Here is a 19,437-nt window from a genome sequence, read left to right on the forward strand (position 1 = left end):
GTGCACAGTGTCCAGCACTGCGCCTATAAATTGAAGGGACTGGGCCGGCTGTAACTGCGACTTGGGAAAATTCACCTCGAATCCCAGTCGTTGAAGGAAGGCTATAGACTGTCGGGTCGCTGAGATAACCCCCTCCCTGGTCGTGCTTTTGATCAGCCAATCGTCCAGGTAGGGGAAAACCTGAAGCCCACGAGTTCTCAGGGCCGCCGCGACCACGACCATGCACTTCGTGAAGACTCGAAGGGACGAGGCCAGGCCGAAGGGCAGGACCCTGTACTGAAGGTGCAAGTCTCCCACCTGGAACCTCAAAAACTTCCTGAAGGCAGGATGCACCGGAACGTGAGTATATGCCTCCTGCAGGTCGAGGGAGCACATCCAGTCCCCCTCCTCCAAGAGAGGGTATAGAACCGGGAGAGACAACATTCGAAACTTCTCCCGGACCAGGAATTTGTTGAGCTTCCTGAGGTCCAGAATAGGGCGTAGGTCCCCGGTCTTTTTCGGGACCAGAAAGTAGCGGGAGTAAAACCCGGTCCCCCGCTGATCTGCGGGAACCGGTTCGACCGCTCGAAGCTTCAACAGGGCCCGGGCCTCGGCCAACAGGATGGGAAGCTGGCCCCGATTGCAAGTGGAAGGTCCCGGAGGCATATCCGGTGGCGCAGACAACAAGTTGAGAGAGTAGCCCTCGGAGACGGTCCGGAGCACCCAGGCGTCTGATGTTATTTCGGTCCAGGCTGGATAAAAGGACCGAAGGCGCCCCCCTATAGGAAGGGATTCCTGAGCAGTCGCGGAGGGGAACCTGCCCCATCCGCTCAGGCCGTCAAAAAGAAGGCGCGGGCTTGGAAGGGCCCTGCGCCGGGGCTTGCGTTTGTCCCCCTCTGCCCCTCTGAGCCTGTCGTCTAGGCGGCGGTCTAGCAAAAGCCGGGGTAGATTTTTGGGGGTACCGCCTCGGGGGAGGACGGAAGGGTTTCTGCGGCGGAGGTCTAGGCTTGGGCCGGACCAAGGAAGCCAACGAGCGCTCCTGCTCAGACAACCTCTTGGTCGCCGCCTCTAATGACTCGTCGAACAATTCGGACCCCACACAAGGCAAATCTGCAAGTCGGTCCTGCAGGTTTGGGTCCATGTCGAGGGTGCGAAGCCAGGCCAGACGGCGCATGGCCACCGCGAAGGCCGACACCCTCGAAACCAGCTCAAATGCGTCGTACAAGGCATGAAACAGGTACAACCGCAGTTGAGACAGGTTGGACATGAATTTATCAAAACCAGCCTTCTGGGAGTCCGGAAGGGAGTCACGAAACTGAGGGAGGTCCTTCACCATACCCCGTAGATAGGAGGAAAAAGTGAAGGCATAATTTAGCACCCTGGTGGCCATCAGGGAGTTGGAATAAAGGCGACGGCCAAACTTGTCGAGGGTCCGCCCCTCCCTACCAGGTGGAACCGCCGCAGAAACCCGGGAGGGCTGTGACTTCTTAAGGGCAGACTCCACCAGCAAAGACTGGTGAGAGAGCTGCGCCTTGTCGAACCCCTTAGCCGGCACCGTCCTGTATTTGCCTTCCATCTTGGACGGGACTGACGTGACTGTAAGAGGGTTTGACAAATTTTTTAACCAAGTCTGCAGGAGGACCCTATTGTATGGGAGCCGAGGAGCTTCCCTAGGCGGAGTTGGAAGGTCCTGCTCCTCAAGGAACTCCTTGGAATATTGGGATCCCACCGAGAGATCCAACCCGAGAGCCTTGGCCATGTCCTGCACAAATACCGAAAATGAGGACGGCCTAGCGGGCGGAGAAGGAGATCTCGACTTTCTCGCCGAGGACACAGGGGAGGCCTCGTGTGAATAATACGAGGCCTCGAGGGGGTAGGAGAATGAGTCCGCCTCGACGAGGCCCGGGGCGAGGACCCCGGGGTCCGGGGGACGAGAGCCCCCTCCCGCTTCCTCGGCGAGGAAGAACGGGACACCCCTCGTGCCGGGGAGCGGAGAAGCTTCGGATTGTCTATGCGCAACTCCGACACCCGCAACGCCTCGCCCCCGATCGGGGAAGACCGACCGCGCCCCCGAGGAGAACCCCGTGAGCGCTTCGGCTTCCTCGGCCGGCGCCTCGACCGAGTCCGAGTCGAGGGCGAAGACCCCCGGGAGGACCTCGAGGAAGACGACGAGGAAAGGCGGCGCACCCGACGCATCCTGTCCCGGGGCCGCACGCTACGCTCCGGCGGGTCCCCCGAGGTCGATGGTAAGACCGAGGTCGAGGCGGGCGGAGCCTCGACAGCCGAGACCGAGGTCGAAGGGGCCCCGGTCTCCGAGGTCGAGGGAGCCCCGGTACCCGAGGCCGAGGCCGCCGAGGCCGAGGCCACCGAGGCAACAGCCGCCGGGGTCGAAGCCCGTTGCAGCTGTTCCAGGGCCCCCGACAGCTCCGATGAAATGAGTGCTCTTAGGAGGTCCTGGAAGGCCGGGATCCCGACGAAAGTCGGGAGGTCCGAATCCGGGGCATGCTCCCTGGAGGGCGACCTCGGTCTCGAGTGTTCCCTCGGGGCGTGCGCGGGCGGAGCCCGAGGCGGGGCCGAGGACGACCCACCCGCCTTGGTCGAGGCAGAGGACGGCTTCTTTACAGACCCTGTAGGGGACGGAAAGGAGGACTTACCCGAGGTAGTCTTCGTTCCCGAGGTCGACTTGGAAGTCGAAGGGCGAGGAGAAGCCGAGGGCCCCGAGGTTGTCGAGGCCGAGGTCGAGGCCGAGGCCGACGTCGAGGCCTTTACCACGGGGTCCGCCACAAATAACTCAGCCATTCTAGCCCTCCTGCGACGGAGAGCCCTGGGCTGAAAGGTGGAACAGCGATCGCACGAGGTCGTAGGGTGTTCCGGGCCTAGACAAATGATGCACCACCGGTGGGGGTCTGTAATGGAGAGCAGTCTCTCACACCGGCTGCACTTTTTGAAGCCCGTCACAGGACGGGACATCAACGTAGACACAGGCCGGGAACGATCGACGTCCCGCGGCCACGGCTTCCGGGAGCCCCCGGAGCCCAAGGAAAAGAAAAAATTTTTTTTTTTTTTTTTTTTTAAACGAAGAAAGGAATAACAAGACACGAAAAACGAAAAGCACAGCGACCGAAAGAACAGACGCGGTGTCAGGAAGCAGGCGACAAAAAGTTTTGTTGGAGCTCACAATCCACAGGCTTACTGGCTCCGCGGAAAAAAATGAACTGAGGACCACGAGGTGGAACGCGCCCTCTAGTGGGCGAGGAAGCAGGCACATGCGTGGTGCAGTGTGCAAACTTGAAACTTCTAGCAAGTTTGCTTGAAAAGCTGTCCGCGCTGGGGCTCCGTAGATGACGTCACCCACATGTGAGAATATCATGCCTGCTTGTCCTGGGATAATGTCGCTGTAGTGTAAACAAAATAAACAAACAAAAAATACTTTTCATCTCTATTACATTCTAGCTCACATTCACGGTCTAACACCAGCTCTGGCAAGATACACATTTCAAATCTGACATATTGTAATCACAAAACATAAAATAAAATTATTTTTTCTACCTTTTGTTGTCTGGTCATTATTCAAATCATGTTGGTCCCACGCTCTGGTTGTTTTCTGATAACTCTCTTGCCAGGGACTCCTGCCCTTTGACATTTTTTTCTTTCTCCGTGCTAACCATCCATCTTCCATCTCTGTCCTCCCCTTCCGTTTCCCTTCACTCCCCCGGAGGTCTGGCATCTCTCCTTTATTTCCCATTTCCATCCCCGCAGCTGCAGCGATGGACCCCACCATCCCCAGATCCACCATCACTCCTTTTCTCAACTACCCTTTCATTCAGCATCTCTCCCTAATTCCCCACCACCCCAGGGTCGCCCATCTCTCCCTAACCACCTCCTATTCAGTATCTCTATCTCCCCCCACACCATAACCTTGTGTCCAACTTCTCTCCCTTTCTGTTCCTTCCCTCCCTAAATCCCATTGTTCACCATCTCTCTCCCTCTCCTGTTTTTAGACCCATTATTTCTTTTCTCCACCCCTTTCAGTCCGGCATATGCACATATCTTTTGACACCCCCTCTCCCTCCCTCTGTCCATGTACTTCTACACCAGGGCCCCCCCTTTCATATTTCTCCCTTCTTTCTAGCATCCTCCAGCTTCCCCCCCAGCCTCCTGGTCTCACCTTCAGCTAATTACGGCAGCCTGCAGAGGATCGCCGGTGCTGTAGCAATCCTAGCAGCCTGCTGTCAGCCTCCGCAACACGTTCCCTCTGCCATGATCTTGCTCCTGACATCAGAGGAGGGGCGGGACTGCGGCAGAGGGAACGTGCTGCATAGGCTGACAGCAACCTGCAAGGATCGCTACAGCACCGGCGATCCTCTGCAGGCTGCTGTAATTAGCCGAAGGTGAGATCGGGAGGCCGGGGAGGGGGAATCTGGAGGATGCTAGAAAGAAGGGGGGGAACATGCAGGACTTTGGTGGGGGAGGCCTAAATCCGCGGAGCCAAGGGTACCCAGCATTTGCACCTAAGCAGCACTTCCCGACCGACTCTCCCCTCTCGCCCTCTAAAGCAGGATCAGCAGCGGCAGTGGATGGCCAGCAAGAGGCAGCGCTGCCACTCCTGCTTTAGGAGATCTGAAGGACTACAGGGAGGAGGGTTGGTCACCAAATCGACGAGCCTGATTTTTTTTTTTTTTTTTAAATGAATCGATTTGGCGGAACAGCCTTCATCTGCTGCATAGGATGCTAAGTGGAAGTAGCAGGCATAGATCTTTTGAGCATAAAAGTCTGATATATCATATCCACGAATTCCGGGGGAAAATAGTCACCAGCAGCAAGAACCACTCTGCGGGACTCAGATTTGGAATGCTTTGCAGACTTATGAGACTTTTCCCTGGAAATGCGCTTTCATTTCACGGAAGCTTCATCCTCACTCAATTTAGGTGCTCCGGATGCAGCAAGTGCGTCTCTGGTGGAATTGGAGTAAGTTAGAACCTCCTTAGAGGAGGGAAGCGTGGAATTTGCGCACGGTTCACAGCCCTCGTGGGTCATGGCACACACAATGCATGGCTGCAAATCTGGCAGCCATCCGCCGCAATTATGGCAAGAATATGTGCCATCCTGGCCTGAGGAGGCCATCTGTGAAGTTTGGAGTGAAAACAAACCTAAGGTCAAAAAATACACTCTTAAAACCTTTAATGAAAATCCAAGATGGCCACCGCGGGTGCCGATTTTGCCGCTAAAACAGCCCGGGAAAAGTGCAGGAAACCTGGAAAAGCTGATTTTATGATTTTACAGGGGGGGGGGACTAAGACATACAGGGAAACCCCCCAAACCCCCGATTTCAGCACCCCCCCCCCCAAAATCGTCAAACTCAAGTGTACACAGACACCACAGAAACATGTGCTGCAATAGAAATCAATGGCAGCCAGCTAACACAGAGCAAGCAAGGAGATCAGTAACTCAGGAGCTGAAAAACTGGATTTTAGTTCTTCTGACCGTCTCACCTTCCCTGTCACCTCAGATAGCGACCACCAGGACCACTCAGGAAATTTAGGGAAGACACGCAGTCCAGTTCCGATCCCAGCGCACCTCCACGGAACTGAGCAGCTCTAACCCTTAACGGGGTTTACTTCAGTTTTGCTAACAGAGCACCCCCCAGAAGAAGACAATATTCAAGTAAAAGTCTACGATCTCCCTCTGGGTAACTTTGCAGCACTAGGGCAAGACCCACTGCAAAGAATGAATTAAAAACTAATTAAAGTGACTAAAAATTGAAAAATCAAGAGCAGGAGATAAGACCCCGCAGCTCGGCTGCAGGAACTACGGTAATGCTGCCCGATTCACTTCGAGTGAATTGATTCGAATCGATTTAAAACAACAACAAAAAGATAAATTAAAAAAGAAAAAAATCTGCCTCCCGATTCGGTAACTGATCCTCCCCCCTCGCCCCCTAAAGCAGGAGCCGCACCTGCTTTAGAGGGAGGGAGGAGGGTCAGTCAGGAAGTGCTAGTGTGCGGCTTCCCCCCTGGTCTCCTGCGCATCCATTTCCTAATATCAGCAGCCTGCAGAGAAGATCGCCGGTCGGAGCTATTTCATCTGCCACGATCCTGCCTCTGACGTCAGAGGAGGGCTCCTTTTACTAAGTTGCGAAAATGGTTTTAGTGTGTGCTTAGCACGCGCAGAATTACCACGCGCGCTAGACGCTAATGTCAGCATTGAGCTGGCGTTAGTTTTCCCGCATAGCGCGGGAGTTTGAGCATGCTAAAAATATTAGCGCACCTTAGTAAGAGAGGGGGTTAATTTTCTCCACCACCAAATTTCCCCATCCCGCCCCACCTGGCTACTTTTTCATGCCACCCAGCTGGAAAATATTTCTGGGGAGAACACTGCATGGTGTGACCTCATCTGGAGTATTGCATTCAACTCTGGTCTCCTTATCTTAAGGAAGGCATAGTGGCGCTAGAAAAGGTTAAAAGAAGAGCGACCAAAATGGGAAAGGGGATGAAACTCCCTCGTATGAGGAAGACTAAAACTGTTAAGGCTCTTCAGCTTGGAAAAGAGACGACTGAGGGGAGATATGATTGTAGTCTACAAAACCCTGAGTGGAATAGAATGGGTACAAGTGGATCTATTTTTCACTCCATCAAAAATTACAAAGACTACGGGACACTCAAAGTTATAGGGAAATGCTTTTAAACCCAATAGGAGGAAAATTTTTTCACTATGAGAATAGTTAAGCTCTGGAATACATTACCTGAGGCTGTGGTAAGAGCGGATAGCATAGTTGGTTTTAAAGAAAGTTTGGACAAGTTCCTGGAGAAAAAGTCCATAGTCTGTGATTGAGAAAGACATAGGGGAAGCCATAGCTTGCCCTGGATCAGTAGCATGGAATATTGCTACTCCTTGGGTTTTGGACAAGTACTAGTGACCTGGATTAGCCACCGTGAGAACGGGCAACTGGGCTTGATGGACCATTGGTCTGACCCAGTAAGGCTATTCTTATGTTCTTATAGCCAATCGTTGCAATTCAAAAGGGGATACAAAGTTGCTAGAGATTCACAACTTTTCTTTGAGAGCTCTGAGATCCAATATTGGTTGAAGACCTCCCGTCTTTTTCAGAACAAGAAAATAATGGGAATAAAATCCCTTGTTGTGTTGTTCCAGAGGAACCTTCTCGATGGCATTGAAATGTAGAGAATTGATATCCTGAAGAAGGGAGGGCTGAAAGAGTTTGGAAGCAGACTCTCTTGGAGGATGTTCTGGAGGTATGGTGAGAAAGTAAAGGGAGTAACCTTATCAAATGATGTTGAGAACCCAGAGGTCAGATGTAATCAACTTCCAACGATGAAAATAAAGTTGAAGACGACCTCCAATTGTTAGAGAGGCAACTGGACTGAAACTATGCTCCCGAATAACTGGTCAAAAAGACCGAGTAAATTTGGAAAGAGCTGACTTGAGGTTTTTAAGAATGTTGCTGCTTCAGTTTCTTCTGCTGCGGTCTGGGAGCAACAGATTAATCTGAAAGATAAGAGGTAGTAGGCCTACACAATCGTGAAAAAGATGGCTTGAGTTTTGGTTTCAGCATAGAATCCCAAGACTTTTCATGGGCAGACAGTTTTTGAGTGGCATTTTCAATGGAATCCCCATAAAGTTCATCTCCCAGACAAGATATATTGGCTAATCGATCTTGGAGATTGACGTCCATATCAGCAATTCTAAGCCATGCCAATCTCCTTATGGCCACAGACTTGTAAGAAGCTCAGCATATAAATTCAAGGGAGTCATAGGCAACTTGAACCAAATATTGCCATAACTGAATAAGGGTGGAGACTAAGGGCTCCTTTTATAAGCCGCTTTAGGGCTTTAACATGCTGAATAGTGCACGCTAAATTGCTGCCTGCGCTAGACCTTAATGCCAGCATTGAGCTAGCGTTAGTTCTAGCTGCGTAGTGTGGGTTTAGCGTGCGCTAAAATGCTGCGTGCGCTAAAACCGCTAACACAGCTTAGTAAAAAGAGCCCTATGTGTTGGAAGTGTTTTCTACGATGCGAAGGAAGGTACTTCTGAAAATCAGGCAGTTGCTTTACAAGATTTTTTAAATAACATGTAAACTGGAAAGTATAGTTGTTAACTCAATTTACCAGCATGAAATTTTGATAAAGATGTCTACCAAATATGTCCATAGTACATCCTTCTCTTTCTCTATCAGCTGGAACTGAGGCATAAATCTTGGATGGGTTACCCTTTTTTTTTTTTTTTAGAGTGGACTCCACCATCAGGGTTTGATGAGACTGTTGGGAGCTTGTCAAATCCTGGAAAAGGAATGATTCTATATAATGAAGCAATTTTCTAGAAGCAATTTTCTAGGAGCAACTGGAACTGAAAGAGGAGATTCCCAATTCTTTTGAAGGATATCTTTTAGAATCTCATGCATAGGAAGTTTAATAAATTCCTTAGGAGGATGTTTAATGTCCATAGTCTCCAGCTATTCAAGAGTATATTTTGCCTCCAGTTTAAGAGACATATCTTTAACCAATTGCCTAATAAAGCGGGTAAAGGAAAGCGTCTCTGTAGGAGATGACTCTCTAGGAGGAGACTGTGGACACTGTGGTTCAGAAGAGTCATAGGCCTTTGTAGATGATGGAGAAGTCTCAACAGTAAAGTCAATGTGAAGATCTGAACCTATCACCAGAGATTTTGACTGATGCCTCTTGCTACGGTACTGATCTGGAGGAGATGTACGTTGCTTGCATTTCTCTGAACGCTTTGGAGCAACGTTTTGTTTTTTGAGAACACTTGCTCGATTGAGATCGAGGAGAAGAATGGTGTCTCGACGAACCGGAACGATGACTGGAGGCACGATGCTTCAATACATGTCTGTACGGTGAGCGGTGCCAGGAACCAGGGGAATGCATTGATGATACAGTGCTAGTACCGGCATCCCTGGTGGTGTTACGCTCAGGCTGGGTCGGTACCAGGTTAAATATTTTATATAGATCCCCCATACTCCATACCAAAGAAAGCTTCAAACTGCTCTCTTAAAAGTGGGCACTGGTACCTGTGACTTCGATGCCATTACCATTGGTGCAGCGACTTGTTCGGAAGAGGATGACTCCGATGACGATTTACCTCTGGATTTGGAAACGAATCACTTAAAGGGCTAGATGCACTAGAGGATTGGTAAGACTGTGTGAGTCTGCTCCGATCCAATTTTTAGCCAATTCAAAAAGAACTATTGATGCACTAAAGTTTGTATGCAAATGATTCACACAGAAGTTTATTGTAATCCCCATCTCTCCCATTTGATTCATCGCTATGAGAGCAACTCTCTCTGTGAAGAGCCATCAGGAGAAGCCTGAACAGCTGAGAGGCAGGGGAAGCCCAGAAAGCAGCCTCCTGCCCCTTAGCTGTTCAGGGCAGGAAACTTTTTAAAAAAAAATTATTTATTGATTTTCCAAATAGTGCAAAACACAAATATATAACATATAATAAGTCAATAAAAGCACATTCATCTTACAAATATACATGACCAACCATTTTATCCCACCCACCCAATGATTAATCAATAAAACACAAAAACAGATTTTTCCAATAACCTTTTTCAGATTAATAATAATATCCTCCTACCCTCCACCCCCCCCCAAGTGTGAATACTCAAAAGACAAAATTAGGACAGAAATAGAAAAAGCCCCCCCCCCCACCACCCTGTCCTGGATGTGTACGAAAATCGAAAATAAACAAAAATTGACTCATAATCAAAGGCTTACTATAGTGAAGCAATATAAGATAATAATAATAATAACAGCTTATATACCGCAATACCGTGAAGTTCTCTGCAGTTTACAAAGATTAAGCAAAGGTACAAATTGATTGACTTTAAGAGGGGAGGAAGAAAGAGGGTTAATAGGACAGGAAATCCATTTTTGAGGAGAGTGATCAATAGAACAAGTTAATCGCTATAGAGGGGAGAGAGAAGAGAGGATCAGTTGTTTAGATACTTTAGGAACAGGTGTGTTTTCAGACATTTCCTAAATTCCTCATAAGTAGTGGGCGAAAGCAATTGTTCTAGGTCTTTACCCCATGATGCTGCTTGGTACGAGAGAAGATGTTCATGGTGTTTTTTCAGTTTACAACCTCTCACTGATGTCAATGGGCCCCAAACCAGTTTGAATAAATTACTGTGCCCCCCAACTATCGGCATTCATTTTTTCATACCTATAGCTGGAGCACAGATTTGCCCACCAAAAAGGAAAATTTAGGCGATCGTAATTCTTCCAATTACGGGTAACCATCTGCATGGCTATCCAGGTCATGATTAGGAAAAGATGGCATTTATATTGATCCATGGGGGGCTGAATATGTAATAATGTTCCACATATGACCACCTCCATACGTCAGTGGAATTGATGATTCCAATATGTTGTTAATCTTAACTCATATTGACCTCCAAAAGTTGAGTATAAAAGGACAATAGAACAACAGATGTCCCATGTCTAGATTTAGAATCGAAAAACCAGGTTTGTCTCATAGATGTTGACGCTGTACATCTCATCCTCCAAATCCAAATTCATGGCCATCGAGATGCAGAAATATACTGCTTTATCTCAATGTTCCAAATGTCTCTAAGACTAGATTTTGGGTTTTTATTCAAGAATTCAGATATTAATTTATACCATCGGGCAGCCTGATGTCCTAAAAAATCTATCTGGAAGGGTAGGACCTGCAAGCTATAATAATTTTTTTAGATTCTGCCAATCAGGGAACCCCTTCTGAATGGCTTGCTTCAACTGCAACCACTTATAATTTTGAGACGTAGCAATACCAAATGTTTGTTGCAGTCATGAAAAATCAAGCATTTTTCCATCTGATGTAACATCATCTAGTGTACATATACCTGCCTGCATCCAGTTCTTCCAGAAGATCCCAGACTTGCCAATTTGAATCTTGGAGTTTAACCATAAGGATTGATAAGTGAATTTCTCTACTGGAATATCTGTTAATTTATTAATAAATTTCAAAGTTTTCCAGGTGTCAAATAAAATATTATTGTCCTTAACATATCTGGGTAATCTAAAGCATAGTTACTTATTGTAACAGGTGTTATCCAGGGACAAGGATATTCTCACATGTGGATGACGTCATCTACGGCGATCCTGCGGACAGCTTTTCAAGCAAACTTGATTGAAGATTCAAGTTTGCTGTGCTGCACCACGCATGCGTGCCTTCCTGCTCCACTAGAGGGCGCATCCCCTCCTCGTGGTATCCAGTTCATATAACCAGCTAAGAAGCCAACCTCGGGGAGGCGGGTGGGTTGTGAGAATATCTGCCTGCTGTCCCTGGATAACACCTGTTACGGTAAGTAACTGTGCTTTATCCCAGGACAAGCAAGCAGTATATTCTCATATGTGGGTGACCTCCAAGCTAACCAAAAAGGGACGGAGGGAAGTTGGCAATTCAAGAAAACAGATTACGCAAAACTGACTGGCCAAACCGGCCGTCGCTCCTGGACAGAGTATCCAGGCAGTAGTGGGAGGTGAAAGTATGAACCGAAGACCAAGTGGCAGCCTTGCAAATCTCCACGATAGGCGTTGACCTGAGGAAAGCTACAGAAGCCGCCATCGCTCGGACTTTATGTCCCGTGCCTCGACCATGCAGCGCGAGACCAGCCTGAGCGTAGCAAAAGGAAATACAAGCAGCCAACCAGTTGGACAAGGTGCACTTGGAGACTGGGCGTCCCAACCGATTAGGGTCGAAGGACAAAAACAATTGAGGAACCGTCCGATGAGACTGAGTGCGTTGAAGATAAAAAGCCAACACCCTCTTACAGTCAAGTGTGTGAAGCGCCACCTCGCCAGGATGAGAGTGGGGCTTCGGAAAAAACACCGGAAAAACAATGGACTAATTGAGATGGAAATCAGACACCACCTTAGGCAAAAACTTAGGATGAGTGCGTAGAACCACCTTGTCATGATGGAACACAGTAAAAGGCGGGTCCGCCACCAATGCCTGCAGCTCAATAACTCTTCGAGCAGAAGTGAGTACAAGCAGGAAGATCACCTTCCAAGTGAGGAACTTGAGATGAGACTTATCCATAGGCTCAAACGGAGGTTTCATAAGTTGAGCCAGAACCACATTAAGATCCCAAACCACAGGGGGGAGGCTTGAGAGGAGGATGGACATTCAAGAGACTCCTCATGAAACGAGAAACCAAAGGATGAAGGGAAAGGGACTTTCCGTCAAGGTGCCGATGGAAGGCAGCAATCGCACTAAGATGCACCCAAATAGAAGTCGTCTTCAGACCGGAATGAGACAAATGAAGCAAATACTCCAGAACCGAAGGCACAGGAACCGACACAGGATCCAGATGATGAGACAAACACCAGGACGAGAATCTTGTCCACTTCTGAGAGTAGCAGAGTCTAGTCGAGACTTTACGAGAAGCCTCCAACACCTCCCTGACTGACTGAGACAAAGGAAGAGAAGTCAGGGGGAAAGGAACCAAGCAGTCAGATGTAGAGACTGAAGATTGGGATGCAATAGTGAACCCCGACTCTGAGATAGCAGAGAGAGAAAAACAGGTAGAAGCAGAGGCTCCCTGACGCTGAGTTGAAGAAGCAGGGATAACCACGGCTGGCGAGGCCACCAAGGAGCAACCAGGATCAGAGTGGCCCGCGCAGACCTGAGATGTACTAGCTTCCGCAGGATTAGAGGAAAAGGCGGAAACGCGTAGAGGAACTTCCCCTCCCAATCGAGGAGGAAGGCGTCGGCCTCGAGACGATCCGGGGAGTACATCCAGGAACAGAAGAGAGGCAGTTTGTGATTGACGGGGGAGGCGAACAGATCTATCTGAGGGGTCCCCCACCACTCGAACACCTTCTCAAGACCCGAGAGTGCAGCGGCCACTCATGCGGCTGGAGAAGGTGGCTGAGCTTGTCTGCCAGACAGTTCCGCTCCCCCTGAATGTAAACCGCTCGAAGGAAAATGTTTTGGGAAATCGCCCACTCCCAGAGACGAAGAGCCTCCTGACACAGGGACCAGGCCCCGTACTCCCTTGCTTGTTTACATAATACATCGCCACTTGATTGTCCATATAGACTAGAACCACCCGATCGTGAAGCAGGTGCCGGAAGGCCACAGCTGCTAGATAAATGGCCCGAAGTTCCAAGGCGTTGATGTGACAGCGACGGTCCTCCGCTGACCACATCCCCTGAGTGCGCAGCCCATTCAAATGAGCCCCCCAAGCGTACTCTGAAGAGTCCGTGGTTAGGACCTTGTGGTGCGGAGGGGCGAGAAAGAGCAAACTCCTGGAAAGATTGGAAGAGTTGGCCCACCAACGGAGCGATCGTCTCAAAGAAGGAGTCACCGTCACGGGACTGGAGATCGGGTCCCGCTCCTGACGCCACTGAGAGGCCAACGTCCACTGAGGTATCCACAGATGCAGTCGAGCGAACGGTGTGACATGGATGGTAGAAGCCATATGATCCAGCAGAGCCATCATGCGTTTCGCCGAGACCGAGGCCAGCAGCGAAACCTGCTGGCTCAGACTGACCAGCGCCTCCAATCGAGGAGGAGGAAGGAAGGAACGGAGGCAAACCATGTCCAGCACGGCCCCGATGAACTGCAAGGATTGAGAGGGGCACAGCTGGGATTTTGGAAAGTTTATCTTGAACCCCAAACCCTGAAGGAAGATAATAGTCTGTCGGGTCGCTGAGATAACCCCCTCCCTGGAAGGCACTTTGATCAACCAGTCATCCATGTAGGGAAATACCTGAAATCCCCGGGACCGCAAGGCCGCTGTGACCACCACGAGACACTTCGTGAAGACTCGAGGGGACGAAGCCAGACCAAAGGGGAGGACCCGATACTGAAGATGGTACTCTCCCACCTGAAAGCGCAGAAACCGGCGATAAGCGGGATGCACCGGAACATGCGTGTAGGCCTCCTTCAGATCGAGGGAGCAGAGCCAATCCCCCTTGTCCAGCAAGGGATAAAGAACTGGAAGGGAAAGCATCCGAAACTTTTCCCGCACAAGGTATTTGTTGAGGTGTCTCAAGTCCAGAATCGGGCGCAGGTCCCCTGTCTTCTTCGGTACCAAGAAGTAACGGGAGTAAAAACCCCGCCCCCGTTGACCAGGAGGGACCATTTCCACCGCCCGCAGGCGAAGAAGATCTCGAGCCTCCGAGAGAAGGAGGGACAACTGCGCCCGATTGGAAGGACACGCGCTTGGGGGGCTGTCGGGAGGAAGCTCCCGAAAGTTGAGAGAGTAACCTGATGAGATCATGCCCAGGACCCATGCGTCCGACGTGATGGCCGCCCAACAAGGGTAGAAGGCTCTGAGACGGCCCCCGATGGGAAGAAGGCCTGACATTGGTGCGGAGGGGGCCCGCCCCCATCCGCGCACCCCGTCAAAAAGACAGGGATGGCTTGGCAACAGCGACCAGTTGGGACTTGGGCAAGGCCCTAGGATGTGCCTGCTGACGCTGGGGCGGAGGCCTGGAAAAAGCTGAAGTAGACTTCTGCGGGTAGCGGCGCGGGGGGTCCGGAAGGGTCTCGACGAGGATGGCTTCGACTTCGGCCTGACCAATGAAGCAAACGACTTCTCATGCTCCAAGAGGCGCTTCGTAGCCGCTTCAATGGTGTCATCGAACAGCTCCTTGCCTACACAGGGAAGGTTCGCTAACCGATCTTGCAAATTAGGGTCCATGTCGACCAGGCGCAGCCAAGCCAGCCGACGCATGGCCACTGCAAAAGCCAAAGACCCTGGACGAAAGCTCAAACCCATTGTATGCCGCATGAAACAGATGGAGCCGCAAACTGGAAAAATCCTCCAGGAGCAGGCCAAACGCCCCTTGGTGGGAGGCCGGCAAGTCCGCTTGGAAAGCCGCTAACAGTCCAATCAGGTGTTTAAGATAGGACGTGAAGGTAAAGGTGTAGTTCAGCACCCTAGAGGCCATCATGGAGTTCTGATAAAGCCTGCGGCCGAACTTATCCAGGGTCCTGCCCTCACGACCCGGGGGGACCGCCGCCGAAACACGGGAGGGGTGAGATTTTTTCAAGGACAATTCCACCAGCAACGACTGGTGGGACAATTGCAGGTGCTCGAACCCCGGGCAAGAAACCGTGCGATACTTCGACTCCATCTTAGAGGGGACAGCCATCACCATATAGGGAGTCTCCAGGTTTCTGATAAAGGTTTGCTGGAGCACAGGGTTCAACGGCAGCCTGAGGGACTCTCTAGGCGGAGACGGCATATCCAGCTCCACCAGATACTCCCTGGAATACCTAGAGTCAGACTGGAGGTCCAGGTCAAGCGCCTGACCCATGTCCTGGACAAATCTGGTAAAGGACGGGTGGGACGCTCCCCGAGCCTCGAGCGGCGACGCCAAGCGAGACCGCCTCGGCGCAGAAAAGGACGTGGAAGCCTCCCTAGAGTAACGAGGCTCCCGCTCCGTAACGCGCTCTGAACCCCCGGAGGCACACAAAGATCGCTCTGGGGTCGAGGACCTGCGTCGCCTTGAGGAGCCCCTCGGAGACGCCGCCGGGGTACGGGGCACCGACCGATGACGGGTCGGAGACCGTTCCCCAAACTCCCTCGGCGAAAGCCTCGAGCCTCAGTCCGGAGCCCCGGACCGAGGGGGAGTGAGCAAAAGCCGAGGGTTAGTCAGAGACAATTCTGTAACCCTCAGCGGTCCCCCAGTACGAGAAGCCGGCGAGCGACCTCGCTTCGGAGGGGAACCTCGGGCCCTCTTAGAAACCCTCCGGACCAAGGTCGCTACGTGCTTCGAGCGACGCTTCGCCCCGTGGAGGAAGACCGCCCCGAAGTCCGAGGGGAGGAGTCCGAGGACGAGGACAAACGTCGGAAACGACGCACCTTGGCCTCCGAGGTCCCGATGCGCTGCTCAGGCTGATCCAGCGCCTGCAAGGTCGAGGACGGTTGCAGATGGGCTAGCGTGGCGGAGAGCTCCGATGAGATCATCGCCCGGAGCATCTCCTGAAAAACCGGCACGGGCATCATTGAGGGCATGTCCAGTGCTGTCGTGCACTCCACCGAGGGCGATCTCGATACAGAGTATTCCCTAGTGGCGGAGGCACTACTCGAGAGTTTTGAGGACTTCGCTGAAGCCATGGGCAGGGAACCCCCACTATGCCCGGCCAGCGTCCCCGAGGAAGGCTTCTTCGCGGGAGTTGAACCTGTGAGAGGAAGAGAAGACTTACCCCGGAGCCGAGGACTTGGACGTCGAAGCCTTCGGGGCCAAATCCTGAGGCGGGGCCGAAGTACCCGGGGCCGAGGTCGAGGGCTGGTCGATCGCAAAAAGATCCGCTATACGGGTCTTACGCCGACGGAGGTCCCTGTGCAGAAACGTAGCACACCGGGGGCAGGACTCGGTCGGATGATCAACCCCCAAACACCAAATGCACCAGCAATGCGGGTCTGTGAGCGAAAGAAGACGCTTGCACTGGGTGCACTTCTTAAACCCGGTCAAGGGCCAGGAAATAAGCAAAAGAACCGGCCGCAGCCAACGAGGCTACGCGGCCGCGACAACCCGGGAGCCCCCGGGCAGTCAAAAAGATCGCGAATGAGAACAACACGAAGAAAACAACAAAACACACGCGCACAGCGACTCTCCATACCAAAAAACAAGAAAGCCGCGGTGCTAGAAGGCACTTTGGGCAGAAACCTAAAAGTACAGGACTTCTTGGCTCTGCGGAAAGAAACGAACTGGAGACCACGAGGAGGGGATGCGACCTCTAGTGGAGCAGGAAGGCACGCAAGCGTGGTGCAGCACAGCAAACTTGAATCTTCAATCAAGTTTTCTTGAAAAGCTGTCCGCGTCGGGGCTCCGTAGATGATGTCACCCACATGTGAGAATATACTGCCTGCTTGTCCTGGGATAATACTCAATACATAAAACAATCGTAATGGAGACATCAATTACCACTCTAAATATAACCAATCAGGGAGATGTTCCATGAGCTCAGGAAGGATCCAATATATACCCCGACGCATTATTTAGGCCCGATGGTACCTATAAAAATTGGGAAATTTACCCCACCCTCCACAATTGGTTTTTGTAAAGATACTAAAGCAATTCTCACAATTTTACCCAGCCAAATAAATTTAGTAAGAGGAGTCACGTGATGTGCTGAGCCGGGCAGGACGTGCCTGCTCGAGCTCCGGGGCCTCTAGTCCCCCTGCGCCTCACCCATCGAGAATTTTTCATATTTAAATCTACCCATCGCTAGCGCGGTTAATGGATCGCTTTGTGCAGCCCGGCAGCCCTGCAACGAGTAGCAAGAAGACCCGCGGGGCCAAGGATGGGGAAGCACGATCGTCACGGCCCGATTCCAAGATGGCGGCAGCAGCGGCAGAGCCGGGCTCTGAGCTCCTGCTTTCGGCTGCTCACATCGCGGCGCTCTGAGCCTCTGTTGTGCGGGCGTTAGATGCCCGCTTTGACCAGCTCTCCAATCAACTGTCTTCGCTGGAAATTCTATTATCGGAAACGACTCGGCGAACAGGTGAGTTGGAGACCCACGTGGCGCATGTTGAGGAAGCGCATACAGCCTCAGTGACGGACATGCAGGCGATGAAGGACCAACTGCAACGGCAAGCAGACAAAATTGAAGATCTCGAGAACCGCTCGAGACGGGACAACTTAAGATTGATTGGCTTGCCGGAAACGGTGCCTGAATCTCGTTTGTTTGCCGCCCTGGAGACTTGGCTCCATGCTGAATGGCCGCTTCCTGACGGCATGGGGCCTGTTTACATCTTTGTGTGGCTTCTTCCCACTCCATGTCCAAAGACTGGGGTGTGTGTTTGTGGTTGGGTTGTGGGGGTTTTTGGGGGGACTGGGGTGGGTGGGAGGGGATGGGGGGTCCTCCTTCTGTGGGAATGTTATATCTCTTTTGTATTTACCTTACTCGTTTTTTCCACCAGGTACAGCTGTTGTTGTGGACTTACTGCTCTGGGGGGTGGCTGGGCCCCTGGGGTAGCTTTCATCTTTTCCTGTTGTCTTTTCTACGCTGTCTCTCTTCTGACTTTCCGACTTGAGTATCCCTTTTAGACTCATCTCTTGGAATGTAGGGGGTATTACGTCTCCGATTAAGCGATCAAAAATTTTGGCTGCTTTACAGCGTTATCGCTCGGACATTGCCTGTCTACAGGAAACCCTCCTGACTGATGAGGAACATCTTAAATTGGCCCGGACTCCGTGATAGACTCACTTTGCCTTGGCGATCTACCAGGCCGATCAGCCTTCCTCTCCCCAAAGTCAATTCTGCCATCAGAGGAAGTTCGGGCCAACCAATCGCTGCCTGGCTGGGCCGGAACTTCCTCTCCAACGGCTGAATTGACGTCGGGGAGAGGAATGCTGGTCGGCCCGACGCAGGGAAGCAGGGAGAGCTTGGGGCGGCGGCTTTGGGACCCAATACTCGATGGCGGCGGCAGTGGCTTGGGGGAGGGCAGGGAGAAAGAAAGAAAGGGGGCATGCAGGGAGACAGAAGGAGAGAAGGGAAACAGAAAAAAAGAAAGGGGGCATGAAGAGAAAAAAAAGAAAGGGAGGAAGGGAGAAAGAAAGGGCAGGGAGAGAGGAAGAAAAAGTTGGGGGAGGGAATGAGGTCTGGAGGAGAGGAAGCATACAGGCTGAAAGAAGGGAAGAAATATTGGATGCACAGTCAGAAGAAGAAAGTGCAACCAGAGACTCATGAAATCACCAGACAACAAAGGCAGGAAAAATGATTTTAGTTTCAATTTAGTGATGAAAATGTGTCTGAATTTATATCTGCTGTCTATATTTTGCACTATGGCCCTCTTTTACTAAACCGCAATAGCAGTTTTTAGCACAGGGAGCCTTTGAGCGTCGAAAGCAGCGCTGGGCATTCAGCGCAGCTCCCTGCGCTAAAAACTGCTATTGTGGTTTAGTAAAAAGGGAGGGGGGTATATTTGTCTATTTTTGTATGGTTGTTACTGAAGTGACAGTACATAAGAGTCATCTGCCTTGACCTCTTTGAAAAAACCCCAGAATAGGAATGATAATTAACATTTTCTCAGCGTACAGTGTGCTTTGTGTTTTTTAAAAAATTTTATTGTTGGTAGATCATTTTGACTTGGTCATTTTAAAAGTAGCTCGCAAGCTCAAAATGTGTGGACACCTCTGCTCTAGAGGCTCAAGATCTGCTGTCTGGCAAAGCTTTAGGGCAACAATCTGCCGAAGTAGTTAGCCAAAAGACAATCCAATCCCTTGCCAAATAGCATTTGTCCCTGAAGATACAGCTTGCTCAATGTTGCTTTAGAAGCCAATCTCCTGCCCATTGTTTGATCCAGAGCATTCTGCAGTTGGATATAGCATAAGAAGAAACTTTGCTCATGACTCTGTTTATGATATATAGAACAGTATTTTTCAATTTGGTCCAAGAGTACACCTTTACCAGTCAGGTTTTCAGGATATCCACAACAAACACGCATAAACTTGATT

General features: G+C 51.0%; 1 protein-coding gene across 4 annotated transcripts in view; it reads right to left on the reverse strand.

Annotated features, from left to right (window-relative positions):
• Positions 1–19,437, reverse strand: part of CRAMP1 (cramped chromatin regulator homolog 1) — a 318,902-nt gene that overhangs the window by 282,495 nt on the left and 16,970 nt on the right. The window lies entirely within an intron of this gene.

This window comes from Geotrypetes seraphini, chromosome 11, assembly GCF_902459505.1.
Source record: "Geotrypetes seraphini chromosome 11, aGeoSer1.1, whole genome shotgun sequence".
Lineage (NCBI taxonomy): Eukaryota > Metazoa > Chordata > Amphibia > Gymnophiona > Dermophiidae > Geotrypetes > Geotrypetes seraphini.